The sequence below is a fragment of the Camellia sinensis genome, chromosome 6, assembly GCF_055761805.1.
Source record: "Camellia sinensis isolate YWXY chromosome 6, ASM5576180v1, whole genome shotgun sequence".
NCBI lineage: Eukaryota > Viridiplantae > Streptophyta > Magnoliopsida > Ericales > Theaceae > Camellia > Camellia sinensis.
In genome coordinates, this window is record NC_138966.1 from 134,251,526 (window position 1) to 134,256,569 (window position 5,044).

The 5,044-nt window shown below is 34.1% G+C and overlaps 1 long non-coding RNA gene across 2 annotated transcripts; it reads left to right on the top strand.

Moving 5' to 3' along the window:
* Positions 1 to 1,565: 1,565 nt before the first annotated feature.
* LOC114287697 (uncharacterized) lies at positions 1,566 to 4,768 on the top strand. 2 transcript variants are annotated; one of them, XR_014333085.1, is made up of 4 exons: positions 1,566 to 2,201; positions 2,319 to 2,382; positions 2,870 to 2,978; positions 3,046 to 4,183. It is a non-coding gene; the product is annotated as an uncharacterized LOC114287697 (long non-coding RNA). The 2 variants fall into 2 exon arrangements; XR_014333086.1 differs by lacking the exon at positions 3,046 to 4,183 and adding an exon at positions 4,365 to 4,768 and having other exon boundaries at positions 1,572 to 2,201.
* The last annotated feature ends 276 nt before the right edge of the window (positions 4,769 to 5,044 follow it).

Genomic DNA, 5,044 nt, shown 5'->3' on the forward strand with positions numbered 1-5,044 from the left:
TTAGAAAAAAAAAATTCAAAAAAATAAAATTTCATAAAAAAATCAAAAAGAAAAAAATTCATTTTTTTTTCCCTCTTTCAAATCTAACCGTCCATCTCTCACTCACCATCTCACTCATCTATAACAAACAAAACAAAAGAAAAAAAAACCCTAATCTATAATCGGCTCCCTCACTCTCTCTCTCTCGCGCTCTCTCTCAGTCTCACCATCACTCACTCACCATCTCACAGTCTCTCTTTCTCATTCTCTCGTTTCTGGCAGCCGATCGTTCAACATGGAAACTTTCTGCACCGATCACTCTCTTTCTCATCTCATCGCTCCGATCATCATCGCACAGCCGATCAATCTACTTCACAGGTAAACTTTCTCAATCTCTGTCTCTCTCTCTTCCGATCGTTGATTTTTTTTTGTTTTATATATATATATATATCAGATATATATATATCTCTGATCTGATCTGATCTGTCTCCCTCACTCTCTCATCTCATCAGTCTCGCACTCACTCTCTGGTTTTGCATCTCTGCACTGATCGACTCACACACAGGTAAGCGTCTCTCTCTCTCTCTCTCTCTCCCTGATCTCTCATTTTTGATTTTTTGTGGACCAACAGATCTGATTTTTGTTGTGGACCAACAGATCTGATTCGAAATATGATCTTAGTTGTGATCTGATTTTTATGACCTTAGTTCGAAATATTTATGATATGATTTTTGTTGTGGACCAACAGATCTGATTCGAAATATGATCTTAGTTGTGATCTGATATTTATGATCTTAGTTCGAAATATTTATGATTTGATTTTTGTTGTGGACCAACAGATCTCAGTCTCACCGATCACTCTCTGGTTTGATCTTAGTTCATTACTTCTTTGACTTGTAACTAGACAAGTGATATTGATTGAACTTTGGTTTTTGGTATCTGTATTCTTTAGCTGTGCATCTTTCTTGCATCGAATTCATGTAAGAGTGTCTCCCTCGGATAAGTTTCAGGCCATGAGTTGCTTGCCTTCCCTTTTGGAGTTCATGAGTCATGAGAACTTAGGGGCTAATCAATTAAAAAAGGTCAAAGAAACCATAGACTTTGAAGTTTGTAAAAAGTTGATTTATAATATAATTCTAGTTTTCTTTCTTGGTTCTTTTCTTTTCTGATAAGTCAGTTGCCATGAGTTGCTTGCCTTCCCTTTTGGAGTTCATGAGTCTTTCTGTCTTTCTGATAAGAGTGTCTCCCTCGCCTTTTCACATAATGAATTGTTACATTTTAAAATTTTAAAGGCAAAATATAAACAATAATAATGTTAGAGACTCACATTTTACAGTTACAAATGTACCCACAATAATGTAGTAAAGGCGTTGAGTCACATAATTGAGTATATAATCAATCAAAAAATTGACACTGGTTAGATTACATCATTGTGTTGAATTGTGGGAGATTTTTGAGGAATAAACTCCTCTCCATACCTCTCGAAACCCTCTTGTAGGCCCTAATTTAGACTTGTCCCAAATGATCTAAGCTGTCCATCTTGTAAATTTTGTAATAAATGTTATTCATGCAAAAAATATTAAACACAAGAACAAAAAATATTTTATTTTATAAAATAAATGATTTAAGTTTATAATTACATTTGTCGTTCATTTTATAAAACAAAATAAAATTTTTTGATGAAACTTATTTTTTAAATAAATAATTTTTATGACAAAGAGAAGATAGACGATTCGTATTATCATTATGGATCCAAATTAATATGAAGAGTTAAAGGTATATAAGGAACCTTATTTTTAAGATCTCAAATATTTCTTAAATATAAAAAAATCATAATTTAAGGATTTAAAGCAATTATACCCATTTTAAAATTTCAATAAAGTTCTCCCTTTTTGCCGACTGGATTTTAGTAGGAAAAATATTTAAAAGCCACAAAATCAGTGGTTCAAATGATTTAAAATTGTCAAAACAATATTATTTTAACTTATTTTATGTTTAAAATGATGCCATTTTAACAATTTTAAACTATTCTAACCACTAAATTTCGGGCCATCAACCGTTGTAGGTTCTAGTAGTCAGGTTATTGCACGCCTCTCTCCATTCCTCTCTTTTCCTCTCCATCGTCTTCTTTGTGTAGGTAGGTAGGCCCATGGAAGAGGAATACTTAGTTAGCGATCCTACTCTGCTACTCATCTCAGCTTCCGATTTCGTATTTCATCCCGGTAATCCACTCTTCACACTCCTTGCACTTCACATTTCTTCTCTCTCTCTCTCTCTCTCTCTCTATATATATATATATATATATATAACCTTTTCCCTTCTATCTTATCATCTATCAGGTTTTCAATCTGACTCTTCTACAAAGGAATTCCTTGATCGCTTCCCCCTTCCAGTCATCATCAAGTAACTCTCTTCATCTCTCTCTACCTATACACACATACAGATACATATATTACTTTAATTCAATGATATCGACATGTTCTTGATTTCTTGCAGTTCAGTTACTTAGAATTTGTTTATGTATAACTCAAAATCATTATAAAATTTGATGTTAAAAGTTGTGTTAATAAATAATTGCACGGACAATCTCTCAATTAATCACTTTGGACGACCATAAAAAAATCATTTAGCCCCATCGACTATAAAATCCTACCCTACTTTGGTCCCTCAATTTCCAAACCCTACCTTTAGCCCCGTCAATTATATAAAATTGTACAAATGCCCCATGGAGCGGTGAGAGTGATATAATTTTATAGGTGGGTGGTCCAATGTACGGTTTTAAAGTTGAGAAGGGTAGGAGTATGATATTCAGTGATAGTTGACGTGTTGTCCGTGCAATTAACCCTTAAAATTTTAAGTTTGTTTCATGATAGTATGATCATGCTTGCAGTGCTTTACAAACGAAAGGGGATGTGCTTGGTCTTGAGAATGCTTTGGTTGCTTGTCTGGAGAGGATATTTAAGACAAAATATGGGGCCTCCCTTATTCCACAGTACATGGTATGTGTAGTTTCTTTGACAAATTGTTGTTCTTTCATGCCACTTGTAATGTATATTGCTCTTTCAGGTGGGCTCCCGATACTGAAATACAATATTAAGTGAGAGACTATTTGCAATGATCAACCGGTGCTTCTATTTTCTAGTTGAACATTGGGAATATGACTGCATTTTTTTTACTGAACAAGACAAGTGGTAAAAAATCTCAAATTCAATACAATTAGATTTTCTCAAATTGAGAATAAGAAACCCCGGTTAATGACAAAGGACGGAGTGTGGACTGCAAAGACCCAACATCTTCTTCCACAATTACGCATGAAATGATTAATTTCTGTTACGAAACAGGCAGGCATGCATTCTGAAAACTTAAGAGATCCACTTCAACTTCATGGTTTTTTGCCAATACATAGTAATATGATTTTCTATTTGGTGCTTTGTGGCTGTCAATTGGTTTTTCAACCAAACTAATTGCTAGAGGTAAAATGAGATTGCCCCTGATATTACAGGGGGATGCTTTTTGTCTAGATTTTATATTTCTTACACGATCAATATGCAAAGTTCATGGTTTGCAATTCTGTAGTACATAATTTAGTTAGCATGATAATGATTGTAAGCACGTAATTATATTTCACTTCGTAATTTTATGCTAATAAGAACTGACATGTCTTTAACATATGATCATGTAGATGGTACTGTGTAAATGTCATCACTATTTATGGATCTCATTACTAATTCCCTGTATGTAAATCTTGTTGAGTCTCACTTGAGTTTTCTCATGTTCGAGTGCAAAGTCTTTGATGACATGAAATTAGTACTAGGGCAAGCAGTGGCCTTCTGTTTGCAAAATTCTTAGGGAAAGGTTGGGTGCTAACTTGCAAATTTAAGCTGCTATTGTAGAATCACTGATCTTTGGGATGCTGTCTGGAATACTTATTGCTCACTTATTGGTGGTTTTAGGCTAAAGCAAACCAAACCAAATCAAGCCTTAAGTCCTATCAAACGAGGTTGGCTACATGCAGTGGCGGAGCTACATGGAGGCCAGGGGGGTCACATGCCCCTCCCCCTGGTTTTGGATTTACAATTTTTTTTAGTTTTTTTCTTAGTAGTAGGAATCGTCTCAGATGGCGACGACTCCGAGGAAAAAGCGCGATTTTGCGCTTCTGAGGAAGGATCGCATCAGAATTGCGAATCTGAGGAAAGGGAAACGCGAATCTGATGCTGGAAGGAAGCATATCTCAGTTGGAGCTAAGATATTGTGTTTGGTTAAACATATAGTTTTGGTTTGTCTGTATATTATATTTTTCTTTAATTATTATTTCAAATTATGACTATTAAGTTCAGTTTCACCTATACATATTTACTCAGCTTGGAGATTTTGTTTTGGTGCAGCAAAGAAAGGGATAATGGTTTTTGCTCTGCATGAGGAGCCTGATCTCACAGAGCTAGTTGGGTATTTCAAAGTTCATATTCAGATCACCAAGGAGACTTTCAATGGTATACCAGCTAGACTCTTTCCAATCCATAACCGACAACACCACCACCAAAATTAGCTCCACCTTCAGTTTGTTCTTCATTTTTTTAAACCAATAAGCTTTCCACTTCGCTCATGATGGGACCTGAGCTTTGTTCCTAATTTACAAGCATTGGAGAGCTTTGTTCCTAAATATCCAATGTGCTGATTGGTGAATTTTAGATTTTATTTTATTATTATTTTTTTTTTAGGATTTGGGTGAATTTTATAATTTAAATATGCTTTTATGAACATGTACAGTTTAATTGTTCTTTGTAAAATATTGAATTTTATGGTTTGATCAATTTTTATTTTTGTTTTCTGTTATGATGTTTTTGTGAATGGAATGTAAATAATCAGCTCTTAGAGAGAGAGACGGCACCACCATCGGGAAAAATAGAAAATTTTAATATTTTTATTAATTTTGTTACAGGTTTTACTTTTTGCGACGACATTATACTGTCGCAAAAAGTAGAAATTTTATTATTTAAAATAGAAATTTTATTATTTTTTAATATTTTTTGCGACGGCATTACACTGTCGCAAAAAATAGAAAATT